General features: G+C 40.9%; 1 protein-coding gene across 1 annotated transcript in view; it reads right to left on the bottom strand.

The window, feature by feature from the left end:
* STXBP6 (syntaxin binding protein 6) overlaps positions 1 to 22,219 on the bottom strand; it is a gene marked incomplete at its 3' end in the record, with an annotated part of 111,054 nt that extends 88,835 nt beyond the window's left edge. Inside the window, exon 1 of the mRNA XM_084263348.1 lies at positions 22,069 to 22,219. The remainder of the gene's footprint in view (positions 1 to 22,068) is intronic.
* Positions 22,220 to 22,511: the final 292 nt, after the last annotated feature.

The raw sequence follows: 22,511 nt of genomic DNA, 5'->3' as shown, positions 1-22,511 counted from the left end.
GTACCCCTCAATGGGCCTGATCCTGCCTCCATCTGTCATGGGCTGATGTCCCAGCCTGGCATCAGCTTGTCCTCATACTCAGGGAGATGCCCAGTGCCAGGGCTGCTCCCCACCCCAACCACAAGCTCCAGGGGAGCCCTCACGACTCCTGGTGCCCTAGCTACAGGGAGTAAGCACCTCCCAGGGTCCCTGGGCAGGTTTAGCGAACACAAGAAACAGAAGAGCAACTCAAACCCATCAGCAGCTATTTGCACAAGGAACATTAACAACAGCTTGGGTAAACTAAGCAGCAGGTAGGATCCGAAGCTCATACTGACTCAGGCCTTTTGCTATCACAGTTATTCCAAGTCTCATTGTGACAGGGAAAGGGAAAAACAAAGGAATCGAGCAAACTTTTTTTTTTTTTTCTTGCTTTCATAAGGTTTTAAGTAATGGACTGCCAAGAATAAGAGACAACTGTGGAAGCTACCACAAAAGACAGCTGAGACTTAGTACAAGCAATTCTGGTCTAGTAAGACTGTTGTCCAAAAAGCATATCCATTGCCTAGTGTGCAGTAAGCCCATTCCCACACACGGGAGATACTGCTTCTGTTCAGGCTTGTGCACTCCAAAGCACAAATCAAGATAGGAAGCAAAGGACCCACCAAGCATTGCCAGTTATTCCACTCTACGACAAGACGACAATAACCACTTTCATCAGTAGTATGGTAATTAGAGACCTCAACATATCATATAGGCATCAGTAAAAATACCTTCTTATTCAAACACAATAGTTGGTGCATAATTGAAGTAACTGCTCAGACTGCAACTGATCCTTACCAATGTTAACCAACATCCTGGGGGCTATAATCCAATTCTAGCGAGAAGATAAATAGAGCAGGCCAGAAAGGAGAATTATGCACAAAATGTTCTCGCTCTATGGTTCAATATGGTTCTCTTTTCATATGGGTCAGCAACAGGCAGCCTTCTGAATGTCAGGGAGACTCTAATCCATAAACTTTAAGAAATAGAAAAAGAAATAAAGCTTTGAATTTATAAGCATGTCTGAACAAAAAAGTTCAAACAGCTAGCACTGTTATTGTGTAAGTGAAACAAATAATTTAAGTCAGTTTTTTGACCAATCTGTTCAATTGTTCTGAAACAGTTAAAACCATTACATGTACTAGTGATCTGTGGAACTATCGATAAGACATTGGCTACAAACCTTAAGTTTAATTAATTCTACCTCTCAAAGTACTGTCTGCATATAAAATAAGGGACTGCAACTTCTTCCTAAACAGTTAAGAGAAACGTTGAGGTCAGATTTCATAATAACCCTTGGTGAATTTCAAGGTTTCATTATTTCCCACAGGTTTTCTCCACTTTGGTCATTAGTTCTATGAAATGAACTGCCCATTGTAAGCAAGTAGTGATATATACACTTACTGATAAATTGATTCTTCACAGCCTTTTCTGTTGCATTAAGAGACAGCATTTTGAGAATTGAAACAGGAAATAGCAATAAATCATTAATAAGGTAGCACCACTGACAGGTAAACTACCAGTTAATGACTACTGGTAGTTGAACACTGAAAACAATAGATCAACTTATTTCTGGGGACAGAACTAGAGAGTGGGGAAATTTCTGTTTTTGAAAAAAGTTCATATTGAAACTCCGAAAATAAATCTGGAAAGCATTTCAAAAGATCCAGTCCCTCCTTGTCACAGCTCCAGCACACGTTTACAACTGGCATTTCTCTAGGCAGTTTTTAATGCCACCCCAAGCTAACCTCCTTCTAGAGGTATTTTTTCCCCCAGAAGAGGAAACCAGCAAACATCATTCCTAAATCTGTCTAACCAAAGAAAATCCATCACTTCATCCATACTTCCCCCCCCCCCCAAAAAAAAACCCTCAAAGGGAACGAACTATTCTTTTAGGTTTTTAATATCATTTAATCCTACTTATTATTAATGTAATTAATATCACTCCAACCTCAGCTGCTGTTGCATCATAGTTCAAACTCAAACACTGTCGAAGTGTGTAACTGAAGAAGTAGAAATAAAAATAGTTATGACTTTTTAAAACTAGAAACTATTGCCTGTATGTTGATGTGAAAAAAAATTAGTTTGAACAGCATTAGAAGAAATACAGATCTCCATCTTCTAACTCCAAATTTAAAACAGAAAAAAAACCCCCACTGTTTATTTAGTATCCCATAATCTTATTATCTAGCATTTGACAGATCAAAATGCCTTTTATTTTTACTAGATTGAGAACATAAAGCTTGTGTTAGGCAGACATACATCCGGTTCACAACACACTTAATTACAGGCAAACAATGCTCTGCCAAGCATTCCTCTATTACATGAGCATTCTGTATTACACACTGGGCTTGTGCCCATGCTTGTGACACATAAAGCATGAGGTAATTGCAGTGCTTATGCCTAGGATGAAGGTACACAACAGACTCACAGGTCACATGCCAGAATAGCTCAGCACTTTAGATGGTATGCTGTGTAAACTATAAATGGTGATGCTGACAAGTGTTGCAAAACAGACTCCTTCCCAGCTGCTAGAAGAGATCCCACAAGCCTATTCCAAACAGTGCACAGGGTCTAATGCAACCAACAAGCAATTGGACAAAATTAATGTCTATTTAAAAGTGGCTTTGAAAACTGTGATTTATACTGAAGTTGAAATTTTCACTTAACTAAAAATTCATTGTAAGAGCCATCAAGCATCCAAAAGGAGAAGGAGATGAAAGATACAGTTAGGGCATATTCATAATGACAGGTTAGATCAAGCATGAGAAGTATCTGGTCACTTTCCAGCAACAATTGAAATCAAATTAAAAACCTAAGATTCCAACTCATGTTAAATTTTTCCTTATCATAGAATCATAGGGGTTGGAAGGGACTTTGAGAGATCATTGGGTCCAACCCCCCTGCCTGGGCAGCCTGCCCCAGGGCTCTGTCGCCCTCACTGTGAAAAAGTTCTTCCATATGTTGGTGTGGAACTTCCTATGCTCCAACTTGCAGCCATTGCCCCTTGTCCTGTCTCCACAGACCACTGAGAAGGGGTTATTAAATTTCTCGAAACAAAATTTACACGTATTCCTTCAGTTACAAAGTTTCTGCCCATAGCAATCAAGTTCCAGACAGAAATAGCCAATTTTCCCTTTTTTTTTTTTTTTCCAAAATTAGCCTTAGACTGAAGACAATTTTGGGAATGATGAAACATGCTTACTAAGCACTGCCAAAAGAGAAACAGTCAGGTAGTATTCTGAAGCCTCAAAATTAAGTTCCTTTCAATTTACTGTGAATTACTGAATATGTGAATTAGTTCTCTTGAATAACAGCAAAGGAAAGTAATTAAAAAGCATGCTTCAATTGTATGAAAAAAACCCAAGATGCCAGTTACCACCTTCTAGAACAATCACACAAACCAAAAAGTTCATCTATGAGGAGAGAAAATCTTCCTTTAAGCCAAAGAAGCAAAAGATATTATGAATTTTACTGACAAACAGTAATATTTTAGGTCAACCAATGGTTTAAGACAAAGAGCCCCAAAATAAAGGGGGGGGGGGGAGGGGCGGGGAAGGGGAGCCAAAAGACGGAGGGAGAAAAGGGGGGTGAAAATAGTAAACAGGTCAATCTTCAAGTAATTAGTTATAATTGTGTTCCACGTAAATTAACAGATACAAACTGAAATAATACCGAAATGATTCTCTGACACTAGATTTGGAAGTTCATGTTCATAATTAGGATCTTTCTGCTGTCTCACCTAAGTTCCCCTCTTCCCATTTCTCTTCTGAGACAGCACTTCCACATTGTGATGACAGGGAGTTACAAGGGTCTGTTTTAAAACCTAAACAATCATGATCTCAAATCAGTAAAAATGATGAATTGCTATTGACTTATGCATTACAACAAGCCTCGTTGCAATGAAGCATTTAGTTGCCTTAAGATGCTGAATTTTTAGAGAACCTTTTCCTGACAGTCTCACTGTTGCAGACATTAACAGATCTCAGAAATCTTCAAGGAGAGGAACTACCAGCTCCACCTCAGAAAGGAAAAAACAGTATCATGCAAGTATCTTCAGCAATATAGTCATAATTCTAGTGTTTGCCAAGAACTGTCAGTCTCTTAGACATTACTGCAATGTTCATTTTTGTTATGCAGTTTAAGAAAAAAGCTCTTCTCCATGCTAAATCAACAGCAACATCCTTTATCTTTGAACTTTATTATGATAATCCAGACACAAAGGAAAATACTATGTTTTTTCACCACAGTACTTTCATTCTGTTCAACACCTCTACTGCAACTCAGTAAAGCCAGAACTCCTGTCCTGTGCTTTCAGTTTGAACATACTATTGAGCAATGTCCAGAGCAATTCAAATCCCAAAATTTCATTCCTCAACCTTAATCCACAAAAAAGAAGAAACAATGATCTTAGCTAATACAGGAGATTCAATCATTTATGAAATGCTGCAATTTATGGATTTTCAGTACGTGACTTTATTGGGGGAGGGGAGGCAGGGAGTGGCAACACTACACAGATAGTATAAAAGAGACAGAATTAGGAGCAAAACGTTGGATCGAAATGCCATAACCTTGGACCATTCCCCTCTCTGATCCACACGTATCTGCATTTATTGGCTTTTCGGGTGTGCTCCCCAAAAGAGGAGAGGTAACAGCAGTGACCAACTGCCACTTCTTACATAACTTTTTTAAAAAAATAAATGCTTAAACTAGCCAGATCTTTGAGCCTACTTCTTCCTATTCTAATATTCATAGACTGTAGTTTTGAATACTTCATAAAACTACAACCATAAATGCATTTTGTTTGAAGATTGGTACTTGGATGAGAGAGCAATAAAGAACAGTTTTACACTTTTAATAAAATGCCCTCATTGCTATTACTCAACAACACGCTTTCAACAAGATCAGTAATTAAAATACTTTCCTTACCTTTATTTAAGGAGTGGGCACAAGGGGAAATCTACAACACTGCAGTCACACCTGACTGAGTTTGGCCATACCATCCTTCAGCATATGAATGGAGAGGGTGTAAGTGCAAAGATCAAAGGCCCCGTGTGAAATAAACAGCCACAACTTCTTCAAATTACCTGGATTTCATAAAAAAACATACATGGTTCTACATCTTTAGGGGCTTTTAAATCAACACTGCAGTTTACTTGAAATCAACAGGCTATTCTGGCTATTACTGCTGTCATCAGTGATGATGAAATTTGATGAATTTCATCTTCCTTTCAAGCCCATGTAATGTGGTTTTCATGCTCATGTTTGGCAATAACCCAAACAGAGAGTAGACTTCAACCCTCCTCCCTGGGCTATACCATTACTGTGCCAGCAGATTGTAGGATGGTTTCATACAATGCCCTCAAACCTAGCTAGCATGGACTCAGAAACACTCACAAGAAGGTTGCCTCCTCCCTTGTATTCAAAGACAACGCCAGTATCCCTGTTTCACATTCAGAGAGACAGAATTAGGTCCTTGAAACACCACCAGGTTTTCTCTGCCTTCTGTTAGGAGCGCTTACCCTTTTCAGCATCTTATTTTCCAGTAGTCCAGAAGCCAATTTACACAGCTGTGTTCACACTGAGGAGACATGCTTTCAGTGTTCCAGCACATTTGGTGCCTTCTAAGTTTACTTTGACACCTATGAACTTACCTAAAATAAAGGACAAATGTTTGCTGAGCATTCAAATGTATGTGATATTCCTTCTGGCTTTTGCAAATATGCTAACTGCCTCAAGGTATTTGACACCCAGTAAACACTAGGTACAAACACCTGAAGAAGCCATACATGAAAACTGAAATTGCTGCTCACTTTATAATCACCCCAAGTTCCTGCTCTCCTACTCTAAAATCAGGTAGCCTTGTTAAATAAACTGTATAAATCAGATTCAAGATCAAACCCAAATGTTTACTGTCCTTTGGTTCTCTTTGCTGCTACATAATAGAAATATTTACTGCTCTGATGTCTTTTCACAACTGCAATGAGAACAATTCAGATCAAGTATTTCCTTGTACACAGCCCTAGAGCCGTCTCCACTAGAAACACAATTCTCTCCTCTGTTCATTTCTGAAAGGAAAGAAAAATGGCTTAACTCAGGGGTTTTGGTCCCTGTTATGATACAGTGGGAAGGGCAGAGAGCTGTAAGAATGTATGCTGAAGTCAAAATGGAAGTATTTTTAAAGAAATTTTCATCAACTAGGAAAGGAGTGAAGTCCTGTTAATTTTCATATGAAAACAAATCTGCAACAGGGACAGGGCAGACTTACAAGAAAGGAGAAATTTCTTCCTCCCAGAGGAAGAAAACCCATAAATGCCATGTGTTCAATGGAGAGCCAGGATCCTGTTCCACAAATAAAGTATCTTTAAAGTTACCGATGTTCTGTGCTCATTATGTTCAACAACTGGAGAAATCCCAGAGAGAGATCTTCAGGACAGATAGTTAAAGCCTCACAGATAACTCCTGGTATTTAACAGCTCTTCCACTAGCTCTCCCATTATGCTAGGAGGATTCATCCATGCATTTTATCATAGATGTTATCATCAATATAATGCATTAAACATGGTATAAGTAAAAAATGAAAGCAAAGGTATCCAACCAAACAAAAAAATTATCCATAGCCTACCAATTCAATAAGGCAGACCCATTCAATTTTGCAGATATTTTCTTTGAAAATACATTTTCATCTCTACTCTGGTAAGGATCAGTTTTTATTTTAGCATCAGAGCACTAACTTTCTGATATTTTAATACAGCAAGTTTTAATCTTTAAAATAGACTACCCAGCTTACAGAATTCTTCCATCTTCATCAACACCTGAGGTCAAAGCAGGATCCACTGCAGTTTCACAACCAAGCCATAGGAAAAAAAAAACCAACCCAGGAACTTAGAAGTTTGAATTCAAGCCTTAGCAAACACGAGAAAAATTAAAATGTGGTTTATGTGCAACACAGGTAAATAATATGTATTCGAGGAGAGATGCTGAGCCAAAATATAAACCAGCAGGCTATATCTGGTTGTAGCAGGTACAGTGAGGCCACCAATGAATCACAACACATACAGATAGGCAAAGAAGTTACAAAAAAGAGAACCACTGAACACCATCCTTTGAAGGGTCTGATGACACAGTGGGTACATGCACATATTTACATAAACTTCTTCATTCTCTGCTACTGTAGCTGAACCTAGCTGTCCACAAGTTCAGGTGTTTTTCATCAAGATTCCAATAACACCAAATGCTTTTAAAAAAGTGGGATATTATCAGAGTTGTAACACTTTAAAATATTTATATTTAATATTTATGTATGTTTATATGTTTGAAAGGTTGCAAAGAAGAAAAAGGTCAACTAGAGGATGTCAACTTAAAAACAAAGCTGATTTTCACAGTTCATCTCCCAAAATGCTCTAGTAGGAGGAAAAAAAGCTTAGGAGGGTTGTGAGTTTTTTCCCCTTTAAAAAAACCAAACAAATAAAACCCCCAAAAACATAACATGACAACAAAAAAACCACAAAACAAACCCAAACGCACCCACCAAATAACACTCAGAAAGCCCATACATTACTCCATCTGCCTGAAAAGTGCAACAAGCATTTGTAAAGTATACATGTCTCAAGGGCTACAAGATCTATCATTGTTTGGGAACATTCTGTCTCTCCAAGAAAATTCCATACAGGAAGAACTGCAAGAGACAGGCAACTCTGGAAAAATCAGCATCTATAATGCAAGAGCCATGAGCGTAGGCACACAGCGCGATACAAATGTTGTTCTCACAACTTCTTAAAAGGCTTTCATTTCATTTTTACAAGGATACCAATTTGTCAAACCATACATCATTATGATAGCTGCTTCTAAACCCACGAGAGAGATTTTGAGATTGATAAGGACAGAGTTAAGTGCATTCTGTGCTTTTAGCTACTATGCCTACTGATGTTTCATTCTTTCTTCAAAAAGCAATCTTTTGTAAGGCCATCTGCACAGCAAGTGAAGAAAGCTAGAGATGTTTTTCAAATAAGGAGGATGATATCAGAAAAATGTGGGTATAGACCTAATAGCCAGATGCATACTTTGATTTCCTTGCAACTCATTATTTTTAGTTGCTCACTCAGCTTGACAATTCTAGCATCACTTACATATTTGAGAGAGACTATTTGCTTACTGTAGGAAAGAACAATTCAATAGGAACCCCAAAGAGAATTAAAAGATTTCCATCTGGAATCAAGCAAGGATCTACTGTTAATAAGATTTCCAAAAATCTTTCAAAAATGCTTTTTGCCTCACCTGTCCGTACAATATAAAGACAAAAAAAATAAGCATTTATTCTATCAACACAGCAGACCAATCAATAAATCTTCTACCAGGATTTATAATATCAATCTAAAATGCAATAACGCTCAGGCTACTTCCATTCTAAGGTCTTCTGTGTACTGGTAATAAAATGAAAGTTTGCAAAAGGAATATTTGTTTTATTCAGCATTCTAGTCTCTGTAAGGACAGATTTTTACAGATATCTGAAGTTAAGACAATTCATATTTGATTTAAAGTCCCACTTTTCAAACTAACAACAAACATCAAACAAAAACCAGCACAATGGATATGCAAAGATACAAGTTCATCTCTAAAAGCTGAGGTCTCTGATATAATAATTTTCTAATTAATTTACAAGTTACCTTTACTTAAGTTAAACCTTAAAAATATTTTACAAGAACTGCAATAGAAAATTCAGAAGTATGATAGATATTGCCAGTATTCAGTGGTCAGACTTTTTAGATAAAGGAAAAACATCAACCAGAAGAGGAAGAAGCTTTTCAATGCCCTGTATCTTGTTATACAGATAATCCTACACTGAGATCAATTGTTCCTTTTGGTGAAAGATTAAAAGACCTACTTCTCTTGCTTTTGAATGTACATTGCTCCAATTTTAAGCTTTATTACATACAGAATATTCTTCACAGTATTAAAAAATATATATAGTTTTTGCAGCACCCTATGCTGAGGCAAACCACTACCCACCACCCCAAATTGGTAGTTTTCTTATTTTTAGTGACCGTTTAGCACTGGCACAGCATCAGCTTCTTTTGCTCCACTATACCATAAGGAGCAACCTTTTACTTACCTATTTAACATAACTCCGGGGCCCTCCCTCTATTTAACCCTTTGTTCTATGCACACTTTCTCCAGCTTTTCATTTTAGGACTTTCTGGAACAAATTATCCAGCTCCGATAATTTAAAAGCGTTCATTCCTAACAGCTATTATTTACTCCATGTGCATGAAACATTTCACATCCTCCTGTCACAGAGTGTAATAACAGACCTGGAAAGACCCAGAACATACCAAAGTGGCATTTACAGAACACTTTTATCCCTTAACAGCAATTCATTGTTTCATTTAAAGTATGCAGCTCTCACAAGAACGATACAAGAAACTTTGTGAAAGGGAAAAAAAATGTAAAGTAGAGAAGTGGAAGCTAGACACGTCCCATCTTGCTCTCCCCAAAAGATACCTTGCTTTCAAGGTAAGCTGGAAAAGCCTGATTATTTAGGTAAGGAAACAAGAAAATTAAGAACGGGGAGAACTAACCTGTCAGTGAACAAAATAAATTTTTGTCAGGTTTTTTTTTTTTAATATCCAAAGATGCATATATTAAAGTTTAAGGCATTACAGGGAAATACATACCTAAGTTCCTTAAGTCGTCCCAGGAACTGCTAAATTTGGTTTGAAAGAAAGCAGCCTGATGACTAAAGATACATACAAAAGACAAGATGAAAGATGATGAGAAATGCTGAAAGGATAGACAAAATAATAAAAGCAGCAAATATAAAGAGCGAAATTAGACAGAGTAACAAACAGCTGAGACCAGGTCATGGGAATAATCCTTGTCTTAGGAGGGCAGCTGAACCTGTGCTACTGGTTCATTAATCAGATAAATACAATCAAGAGCTTCCACATCTCGGTTTTACAAAGACTATTCACTGTGCCTCTCAATGTTCCAGTGGTTCTGAAGTCTCACTTCCTCCAATCTCAGACACGTTTACAGATGGACTGCTGCACTTTTCAGAAGCCCGCTAGTAGCTCTTCCATTTTCAGAAGAGCTTACTCAGAATAGCTTATTACAATACATTAAGACATGATTTGGGTTCCACTTTTCTGATCTGTATTTCTGATCTGTAGGGAGTATTGCACTCAGTGAAATAAAAAGCCTATTTCTCTTACTGGCAGCAAAATTATTGTTTATCATCACACCCCCACCACCACCCCACCCCCCTCCCTTTCAGAAGAACAGGGTTCCCTTTCAAAGCCATAATAGACTTAAGTTGTCACCTCTGTCTCTAATGACCCTCATGGAAGGATGAAGGAGAATGTTGAAACAGTAAGGTAGAAATTAATACAAGCACTCACAGCAAAGCAGGGCACATCTTGAAGCTGAGAAAAGCCTATGTTGTAAGCACAAGTACATGAAATAAACCCACATACTGGAGGCAACATACAGAAAACTAACCCTGGATTTACTGCTTTGTCACCAGCAGGATGTGAGCAAATGCACTTGTGTAACTCTCTGGCTACCAAGCCAGGTCCCTGTGAAACATGCAGATGCTACACCTTCACATGGTCGACTATTATGGCTGCACCTGTGAAATTTCATTTCTTTCTGGTGTAGAGACAGCATACATGTACAAACTGTCAGACCACAGAGCAAGACACAACAGATGCAAAAAGAAAGAGGCAGAAAATATAATAGTCCATATGTATCACTGCCTATATTATAAACCTAAAATGGAAAGAAGAAGTTTATGTTACCAACTGGGCAAGAATTTCCATAGCATAAATCCACAAATCCAAATATCAAGAGACTTCAAATGCACACTCAGGTCGATTTTAAATCTTCTACCAAATTGCTTAGAAGGTAAAAATAAAGCCTGACACACTGGCCATCTCTGAAAATAGAAATAGAGGGATTATTATCCCTGTTTTACCACATGATCTTACACAATTCACTTAAGGTTCACTTGGGTTCACCACACCCAGCTCATGGACAAACAGGAGAGTTCAACATCTGGCAAGCGCACAGGTGCCAGGTGCTACCTAGCAGCAGCTCAGTGCTACGGGGTCCCACAGCTGCATTCCTCAGCCCAACCACTTCTCTCGGAGAGGGCTGTAAGGAAGCCTGTCTCCTCACTCGAAATGGTACCTGGGTGACTGTCAAAGACAATCGTGTCCCAGCACTTTACTCAGTAACCGAATGGAATGCAAAGAATCAATCCCAAACTGTACACATTTAGCCTTTGAATGAATAACAAACTACTTTCACACACAAAAAGACGTCAGTATTTAAAGTAACTCCAAGGTTTCAGATAAATAATTTTAAGTCATTGATGATTACTGCTTGAAACAAGCACCAAATCACAAGCTCATTCAGCATTTTGACTATACACCCTTTCACAAACTTCCACAGGGGTCAAATATGAAATAAACAAGTGTCCGATACCACAGAAGAATTCCCATTTTTATTTAACCAAACATCCTGAAAACTGAGTCAGCTCCCTAATAAATTGGTGGCAGAGAAGAGGAAGCTGAGTTGCAAACTCCCTATTAACAATGCAGAAATATTGTTATAGCACTCCAAGGACAAGATGATCAGGCCTTACCTTGGCCCAGACCTGCACACTATCATGCATCATTAGTCATTTCAATAAGAAAAATGAATTAGATGATTTATACTCAAGTAACTAGAAGGAGGATTGGACCCACAGACATCTGGAACCAGGACAAAGGCACATATTCTCCCAATCTAAAATATTTGTCTCTTTCACAAGAATAACCACCACAACAAAAAAATAAAGTGGTTTTATTTTACGTAAGTCCAGTAGGCATGTCTGTGTACACATTTAAGTTACACATCCATACACTTCTATAAAAAGAATAAACAGAATCAAGATATTTTTTAGCTGACAGAGGTTATCTCTGAAGTTTAAAAGCTACCAGAATATTTTAACTGCATACTTCTTGTCCCCTAAATTGAAACAATGTCTAGCAACTGAAAACAGCCTCAAACTAGTTTTATGTTATGTAATTCTTCTGAGGATCTAAAGATACCCCATACATAGCCCACATCTACTAGATTCCTTAATCAAGATATAGGCATTTTGGCTTTTTACTCCTTTAAGGGCTGCCATATTAATCTTCTGTCACATAAGGGCTCTGAGTTAAAATACTACATATTATAATATATATATTAGGTTTTACTTTTATTTTAAGATGTTAAATGTCATATTTGAGATCACATCAAGGCATTAAAGGTACGTTACAGGTCCCACTTTCATCCTGAGAAACTTCACAGATCAACGAATTCTCTTACCTTCACAAAGTTTTCTCAAGTGACACCCTATGCTGCTGATCCCCTGGGGTGGGAAAAAAAACCATCTACAATTCAGCATTACCTTAGTAAGATGGGGCATGCATGGAGGGTGGCGTGCTAAGATGTGTAAACGGGACGTTACCCAACAGACATAGCTAGCCTCACCCAAGGTGGTACAGTCACAACCTTATTCCCAACAGCCTTATTCCCAACTCACACAAAAGCTATTTCTGCTGATGCTTTCTAATACTGCTTACTCTAGTAATGCCATTACTATCTTGTGAAACACTACAATGTCCCAGCTCATGCCCTGAGGGCTTCAAACTCCTTCCACTGACTGGACAGGAAACGAAGATGCTGCATGTCAGGAGATAATCAGGTGCCTGAAGTACAGTGTCAACTCACAAGATTTAACATAAGGCCTGGCATAAAAGACTCTAGTTTTAAGCACAGACTGAAGCATAAATGCAATTTGTGTCTAATTCCAGGTTAATTAACAGCTTTGTAAGACACAACCGGTCACCAGAAGAAAAAGGCTTAATCTTAGATTTGGGTATTTCAAGAATAGATTATATACTGTGATTACAGCCTTGGAATCTGAGAACCTTATAGCCACGTAATCCCATAGTTACCTATTTAAGGAATGTCTGAAACCTACCTAAATACTTAGGACATAGAAAAGTAAATCATCTCCATGGGACAAAGCATGCCTAGCTGCTCTATACAAGTCCCAGTGAAGTTAACTACAGTCTACTTTCCACAGGAAGTAAATTAAGTCAGAATCTTCAAAAACTACACTTCAGCCATGAAATTCTGTATGCTTATTTCAGGCCCTGGTAAACTGAAACTGATATGAATACCCTACCTTAAAGCAACCTCAGTCTGCTAACACAGCACAGTCAGACTAGTTTGTCATGCAAAAAAAATTGCTAAAAACACGTACATACTCAGTCTTGGTTGCATTCTTCAAATACAGATCTTACTACATTACCAGCGATGTGGGAAGTATACAGCACTCCATACACCAGTGAATCACTCTTTGCTCCTCTTACAGTCACTTCTGAACAGCTGCAAATACATATATGCTACAGTAAAACTGATGTTTTCAAAATTTAAATCAACTGACACATTATTTCAGTTCTCTTAATTTGGAGTTTTATTAAAACCAGTCAAGACTAATCCTTCCCCAAACAATGTACTGAAAGTGCTTTTATACTGAAATTGAACTTCAGTACCAATTAAGCCCCAAAACAAATAGTTCGGGCACAATTCTAAACTTTCTCAGATACAGTAACCAAGACATACGTTATTTCTGCCTAGGAACAGAACAAACCTTTCCACCATTTCTAATCCAGTATGGACTATTAATGCAGCCTGCTAACAAAAGGAGAGCAAAGCACTAAGGTCAGAAGCAACAGTGAAACAGGGAGCAAGTAACATCAACTTCTCTGAAACATGCCTATGGATTACCAAAAGATCCCAATTTAAAATGGACATATAAGTTAGGAACATTTCAGGACTAGAAAACAAGAACTCCATTCCACCTGAGAATGCCTTCCTGACCTCACTCAGCGACTTATCAAAGAGAAAAGAACAAAAGAAAACCTCCTAAATTAGATGCTCTGCCTTAACCGATGAACATATGAATTCACAAGTAGCAATTTTCTTGCTACATCTTCCAAACCAAAAGCAAACAAATAGCTAATCATAATATAGTTTTTATTCTAGAGAGACAGGTTTGATAAATCTGTAAAAAGGGACCCCCAGAGGTCCTGCCCAACTTCGGATGTTCCACTACTTTCTGGGGTTTTTTTGTATTTTTATTTCAGATTGTTTTCTTCATGCAATCACTTTTGTGTAGGTACAGATTTTAAAATTACTAAATTAAGTTCTCAATTGCAAGTTTCAACACCTACCTCTAAACCTGTCTTTAAGACACTAATGGGTGCTGGATATAAGTTCTTTTGCTGGTCTGTCCCAATCGAAAGATGTACAGTAACACCAGACACTTGTTTGGCTCTCTGCACCTCCAAACTTGTTATTCAGTGAATGAAAGTGGCCAAGGATACAGATACTTGGCAACCACAGTAGGAGCATATCAGCAAGGAACAGGTGGGCATCAGGAAGCCAGTAAGAAGTCTCTTTGCATTTCCAGGCACAACTGGAATACATCTCCTCTGAGCCTCTATCCCACCTCCAGTGCACACTGCTCAAAAAGCTAATGACCCCAACACTCGAGTGCTACAGATCAGCAAAGTGAATGCTGTTAGAAAGGTAAAGCTGTTTATTCACCAAGAGGAATTTCTCCTCCACACAACTGTTTAAAGAAAAGTCACAAAGGTGCTAACGAAGTAGTCACTAACTTCTGTGCATACAGGAACATTTGGACAGCTTTTATTACAGAGTGGAGTACCTGTCATAGAAGCTCACGAAAATAAAGGAGCTAACAGGAACTCACTCTAACAGAATACTACTAATCTGTCAATAATTGATCATGTTCTTTCTTTCTATACATGACTAATGATGATGACCTGAACATTGTGTCTCTAAGTGAAGAGAGAAAGTCGACATGATCTGATAATGGCCCACAAAGGCAAACAATCCAAGAGGAAGCTTGTGAACATCCTAGCACTTCTATTAATTACCAAGAGGGAGTTTCCAAGTGTGGACTGCATATGGCCAAGTGTTTGTTCTTCCCCTCCTCCAAAATATACCAGCATGTGGAAGGGTAGAACCTGAAATGAAACACTTGCCAATTTTGCACTTCAACAAATATGAAAAAACAAATTAAAAAAAAGTGACCAGACTTCAGGAATTAGTTTTGGGTTTGTGAGCAAGTAGTTGCAAGATGCAAGGGAATATTTTCTATGCAGCCTCCATACATACCACAGAAAAGGAGACCCAAAACCAAAATACATAAATAACAAACTTGTTGGCCAGTTACCAAGGAGAAATTACAAGTATTTATAATATCTTTTTTGCAGATGAACTGCAGACAGGCATCAAATGTTATGCAAATCACATTACCAATTTTACCTTACAATGATACTTCAAGCAAAAGGAATTGGTTCCACGATAGTACAGTTTTATTCATGATTTCACCAGGTGTATTTTAATCCAGTTTAACTGCAATAAGACTAAGTTAATTTCTTGTACTGAAATCTAATTCAAAATGTTTATTATTTATTACTGATACAGGTTTAACCAAACTGGTCTATGCAGAAACATGCCAAACTGAATCTACCCAAAAACCTCTTTTGCAAACTCTTTCCACCTGAAGCATTTGTTCATACAGACATACACGGTTTAGGGCTTTCCACTATTATTAACAGATATGGCTGTAATTATACCACCTGAGTTTTATTATACTTGGAAACTTGACAGATATAAAAATTACATGCAGTCCCCAAGAAAAGAAATTTAATTAAAAAGCACCTGAAGTTTGCCACACATTATAGTCAGGAGGGGGAAGAAGAGACTCTTAGACCTTGCACTGCTCTGATGTCTACACTGAGACATGATCCAAATTTAAAGGGCAAGAAAGAGTAAACTTAGTGCTGGGCTTTAATCCATGTCAGTTCATGACATTAAAATAACTCGTGTTCATAATAACCACTGGTAAGAATTCTACAAGGCTGAGCAATTGTAAACGCTCATAGTGCTCCTCTTCTTTTAAGGAAATCAAAATGTTACAGGTCGGAAATGTCTAGAGTTTTTTTTCCTTGGGGCTACTATCATTTCACTACCATTGCATTACCATGCATACAAAACTGGGCCTTCCAAGCATCAGCTATCCAATATAAGTGCTGTCTAGTAAAGAATACAGCCCACCCTTCCAGAAGCATTATGGTCCAAAATGTCCCTCGATCTGCACCACTCCATCATACCCAGAAATCCTTTCCCAACACTATCTGCCAAAGAAAGATTATGAAAGGGAAAGTATGACCACATAATATTATTGAGCTAACCTACAGTCATGCAATCCCATTTTCAAAGAAGCCAGTATCTTTTATACTTACAACAAAGAAGCCCTACAGCATCGTCTGTGTAGAACACCTCAGGTGCAGAGGATGTCTGCCTAAGCTTAGGATGGAAAAAACACAACTTAATGTTCAACTGTGAGCTCCAGAGTGTCACAGTGAATGACATATGCCAAAACTCCACTGGGTCTCTTGAAAATGCATGATGGAAAACAAAAATGGACTACCAGAAACAGATTTTTCAGGATAGAAGGAGGGTGCTGGCAGTTTTAAAATAGTTGGAAAACAATGGGTTTCTAAAATGATCTGGTCTCTTTTCTCAAGTTTATTTCACAAGTTTATTTCTTGTATAGTATAGCCTTGGAAATACATTTGCTTTCTGAAAAACCATCATTCATTTCTATGATAACAATTTAGAGGAGGGAAAGGAGGAGGAAAAACAAAAAGAAAAAAGCAGTGAGGCAATGTCCTTCCTTCTCAACCTCCTAAAGCCAGAGTTGCGTCCTTAACATCACAGTCGAAATGTTCAGTAACATCATTTGGGCAATAAAAACAACAGTCTCTTCTCTTGTTAACATATTTCTCAGTTTGTATTGTTGTTACTATTTTGCTCTTCTTTTCTCAAAAGTCGAAAAAAATTTTCTGGAATACAAAAAAACCTGAACTGGCTTAGTTGTTCCCTATTAAAAATTTGTATAACCAGGGAATGCTATGCAAAAAGCAACCGGGAACAATCAGGTGATATTGTCACAGTTTTGCTTAGCTGTGCAGGTGAGATGGCTTCTGCAAGAAGCAGATACAAGCTCTCTGCAGGCCCCAGAAAGTAAACATCGGCCAATTCAAGGCCAAAGTTGCTGCTGACCAGGTCAGAGCCAATCAGCGATGGTCACAGCGCCTCTGTGAATCACATAAAGGAGAAAAAAAATGCAGGCAGATGCATTTTGCCACCGGAGAAGAGAGTGAGAAGATGTAACAAGCTGTGCGGACACCAAGGCCAGGCCTGAAGGAGGGAGGATGGGGAAGGATGAGGCCCTCCAGGTGTCAGAGAGGGATTCCCCTGCAGCCTGTGAAGAAGACCATGGTGGAGCGGGTGTCCCCTCGCAGCCCATGGATAAGGACAGGGAGCAGAGACATCTACAGCCTGTGCTCCACACCAGAGCAGGTTTGCCAGTGGATTTGTGACTCTGGGGGTGACCAGGCCGCAGCAGTCTGTGCCCAAAGGTCAGTACCCCATGGCAGGGAGGGAAGTAGAAGTGTTAAGATCTGGGGAAGGAAAGCAGCTTGTGAGGAAACGCCAGATCCCCACTCCCCATTCCCTGCCCCTCCCCATGCCATGTTGGCGCGGAAGAAGGGAGTAAAATTGTGAATGAAGTTTGTCTGCTAAGAAGGGAGGGGTGGGGGGAAGATGCTTTAAGACCTGGCCACACTTCTTATTACCTGACTCTGGTTCACTGAATGTGTAGTTGTAGTACTAATAAATTAGTTTTCTTTCTTTTATTCTGTGTTGAGTCTGTTTTGCCCATTGCACTAATTGGAAGGTGATCCCTCTGTCCTTATCTTGAATTCTAAGCTTCCCAATACATATGTTTTCTCCCTTTTTTGGCTGAAAAGGGGAGTGAGTGAGTGGCTTGGTGGGCATTTGGCCTCTAGCCAGGGCCAAACCACCACAGATACTAATTAGCATAAGATACTAGATGCTAGTTTTTGAGTCCAAAAGCCTAAATCTTAAATTTAAACATGCTTCTATTCATTTAACACAGCTCTGCCTGCTGCAGTCATATGCAAAAGTATATTAATGAATTCACTGGCATATCTGGCAACAATACAAATTAATGCCAAGGCTTTTCTGTTCATCCATTTTTCAAATCCTCGACATCACTAGAGACTGCCAATCAAGGACTAAGCAAATTAAGTGTTCTCTTGAAGGGCTTGATTTGTCTCTGTACACACATTAGCTACAGCATTCCTGTTTGGTTAAAAACAGGAGGAATCAATTTGTCTTACCATCACGTTATCCAAACACAGGCGTCCAAACTGTGATTAAAACACTTCTGAACAACCTTGGCAATGTTAACTTACCAGCTGTACACCAGAAAGGAATATTAAAGTTAAAAAGATCGAAAAAAGAAAGAACAAAAAGCACTATTATTTCGACAGCATGCCTCCCCCAAATCAGGCCAACAGCTACTACTTTCCAGAGTCAGCATTTCACACAATTTTATTTATACTAAAACAGAAGTCATCTTCTCCCATACTTTTAAAAGCTGCAATATTTTTTAAAATGTACTAAGTTCTCCTATGCCTAACAAAGTTGCTCTATTACTCCCCTTTTCAGCTGGACGGGGAGAAAATATATATTGAGAGGCTTAGGAGTCAAGATAAGGACAGGGAGAGATCATTCTGCAATTAGCACCATGGGCAAAACAGACTCAACACAGAATAAAGGGAAGAAACTCTAGTTTATTACACTACACTGCACACCCAGTGAAACTAGAGTCAGATAATGAAAAGTGCGACCGGATCTTAAAGCACCTTCCCCCTACCCCTCCCTTTTTAGTAGGCTTCACTTTAGTCGTGATTTCTCTCCATTCTTACCAACTTTGGCATGGGGAGGGGCAGGGACTGGGTGAATGGGGGTTTCGGTCAGCTCCTCACAACTTGTTTTCCTTCTTGGGCAGGAGGGAGGGGGGCGCCCACATTCCTCACACTCTTCCCCTGTTCCAGCATGGGGTCCCACCCATGGGAGACAGTCCTCCATGAACTTCTCCAACATGAGTCCTTTCTGTCAAGGCTTCATCTCTTCACCAGCTGCCCCAGTGTGGGTCACTTCTAAAATCATAGACTGTCTCTCAGTCTCTCAGGCCCAGACCACACCAGCCTGGTCCTCCAGAGATTCATAAGCTTCCCCTGCACCCCCAGCAAACCTGCTCCAGTGTGGGTCTCTCTCTCTCGCTCATCTCTGTGTCTCTGGCTCTCTCCATGGGTTGCAAGTGCTGGCAGGGGCTTGCTCCAACGCAGGTCACAGTACCTTCTCTATGTGTCCACCTTCTCCAGCATGGGGCCTCTCCATGAGCTGCAGATGGGGTCTAAAGGCTTTTCTATGTGCTGTGAGGGGACACCTGCTCCACTATGGGTTTCTCCATGGGCTGCTGGGGCATCTTTCCCTCTGGCACCAGAGGTGCCTCCCCCTGCCTTCCCTTGGCCTTTGTGCCTGCACAGTTTCTTACATCTTGTCACACCTGTCTCTGGTGGCAAAAAGCAGCTGCTTGTGTTTTTTTTTCTCCTAAACGTGATTCCCAGAGGTGCTGTGACTGTCACTGATGGGCTTGGCCTTGGTCAGCAGTGGGTCTATCCTTGAGCCAGCTGGTGTGAAGAAGAATCAGCTTCTGATTCTGGCAGAAGCCACCGCTGCAGCCCACCCTTCTCCACCAGAACCCAGCCATGCACAACCACAACAAATGCACACTTTAATCTACAAACAATAGTACAAGCACAAGAATCTATTGATGAATTCATTCTATTTAAGAAGTGAACTTGTAAGTAGCCTGAAGTATTGTAATGGAAAAAAATATCAACTAGGAGGGAAAAAAAGTCCCACTGAGAATTTTATAAATAGCATATTTTCATATTACCCTCACTGTCTACAAAGCACAAAAATGAAGTCATCTGAATACACATCTGGAAGAAAAATCCCAAAATATTCCTCTCTGGGCCTTCTACAGCATGTATTATTGTGTTACTGTCACACTGACATGACTCTAGATGTTCAGATTCAGACCATGTCCAGAAGGATGCTCAGAAACATGAAGATAAATGAAATGAAGATATGAAATAAACGCAAGGTAAAGCAACCTCAGTCTCCATAGCAAACACCTACAACACAATTCTTCACAGAGTATTTTCCTCCTGGAAATTCATTCCCCTGGGGAAGCTATCACAAGATGGTGATTGGGCTGTGCCATCCAACTTGTAAGGCATCTTCTTATACAAAATCAAGAGCATGCACAGGGAAATTAGTGTGGCATGACTACACCACAACTGCACTCTCCTCCCCAGGCAGAAAGTCCCTAAAACACTTCTCTGAAACAGAGACCTTTTTCAAGTGATTTATCAAGCAGACTACCATCAGCCCCACACGGGGAACATTTTTCCTGGGGGCAAGAAACTTTAAAATTTCATTTCACAGATAGTGGAAAAAAATTCCAACTCATCCTCATGACTATTCACGCTCATAATCTACCCCAAGTATTTCTTTTGTGTTCATTACTTCAGAAAACACTATGTCTGGATTTTTTAAGGCCTCATTAAAATAACTAACTACACTTAGAGCGAAATTTAGGAGTCAAAAGGTGCTGGAAAACTACACACGTGGAAAAGAAACATATAACTTGCTACCTCAATGCATTGCCAGCAAGGTACAACCTCCCTGCCCTCTGCTTATTCCTCTTATAAACAGGGATGGCAGATCAGAGTTAGATGATGCATCTTTGCTTGTATGTCGTAATCAAAAAAGCATCAAGATACCATATTGCTATCATACAGTATTTCCGTATGGAAAAGGATGAGGTCCTGTTCGCCTCAGTAACACGCACAGAGAGATGCCAGATGATCCCCATCACATCAGCAGCTCTTAAAACTCTTAAGTGAGGTGTCATGGGTCTGTGGAGCCTGTTCAAGCAATGAAAAGCAGTTACACTAGTTCTGACTCACAAAAGGAAAACAGCCAAGCTGAAGACATCCTAAAAGACAGGTTATATTTAGAGAAAGATAGAGGGATTTGCAAAGTGATGTAACTTCTGAGAAGTAAACTCCACTGTTTGACAGAGGAAAAAATAAGATTGAAAAAAAACCAAGACTAACACATTTCTCTAAATAATGATAAATATTTCCTTGAACTTCTGACTTTAGCAGCATCAGTGCAACACAAGAAGACAGATGTTCTTCATTTTACTTTTCCATTAGCAAAGCTAGTTCAAATACAAGGCAGGGATGGCAGTGGTGCCCGTTTCACTGGACCGTCAAGGTTACTCCTAAAACACCGTGGTGGAAGGAGACCTCTAGATCCACTTAACCTTTGTTGCCCGATTTTGTGCTGCTCTTCAGCACCCGGAGAATCCCTCCAGGAGGAATGAAGGGGAATGACCATAGTTGGGCTGCACCACGGCTCCGGGAAGCGCCCAAGCTTTCGTGTCAGAGCAAAGCGTCCTGATGGGGGGGTGACTGCGGCCCCGGGACCCACCCTGACAGCCTCCGACGGCGGGGGAGAGCTGTGCTGCCACACGCACCTCTCCCCGCGCCTCAGCCACCCGGCGCGGCGGACGGCGCTCCGCGGCTGCGGAGCTCCGCGGGCTCCGGCAGCGGCCGCCCCCACCCGCGGCGCGGCCCGGGAACTGCAGCGTCCCCTCGAGGGCGCAGGCTCGGCTGACCCGGCCCGGCACCCCCGGGGGGCCCACGGCGCCGGTGACAAGGAGGGGGACGCCGCTGAGGAGTTAATCGTTAACTCGCTGCCCCGCTTCCTCAGAGAGCTCCTCCCGCGGGCGCCGTGGCAGCCACCAGCCGCCCCAGCGGGGCGGGCGCGGCGCCACCACCGAAGGCACCACCACCGAGGGAAACCCCACCGAACCCCACGGCTCCGCGGCGGACGACACAGCCCCCCGCTCGCTCCACAGCGACGGCGACCCGCAGCATGAGGGGTTCCCACCCGCACACCTACCTTCCTGCCGGCCCGGCTCGGCTTCGCAACTCTCCGCAGCGGCACGGGCGGCGGTGCGCGGAGACCCGCGCGGAGTATCGTGTCGTGTCGTATCGTATCGCGCCGTGCCTTCCCGTGCCGTGGCAACGGCCGACCCACTGCCAGCGCTGAGGCGTGCGGGCGGCCCCACGTGCGCCGGCTGCGCCAATCGGGGCCGCCCGCGGGCCGCCCCCCCCCGCCCCCGCCGCCGCCACCGTCCCGGGCCGCCCGCGAACCGGCGGCGGGGCGGGTGCGGAGGGCCCGGCAGGCGGGGAGAAGCGGTTGTAGGGAGGGCAGGAAGCTGGTTTGGGAGGCAGGAGGAAATAAGCGCGTTGGGACGGGAGTTTGGCATCGCTGGAGAGGAGGGAACAAAGAAACCCCAAACGCCGCTTCCGCGCCCGCGGGGCCCCCGCGTAGCCGGACTG

This window comes from Gallinula chloropus (genome assembly GCF_964237585.1).
Source record: "Gallinula chloropus genome assembly, chromosome: 4".
Lineage (NCBI taxonomy): Eukaryota > Metazoa > Chordata > Aves > Gruiformes > Rallidae > Gallinula > Gallinula chloropus.
Note: the sequence above shows the minus strand (reverse complement) of the source record. Positions and strands in the feature narration are given on the sequence as shown.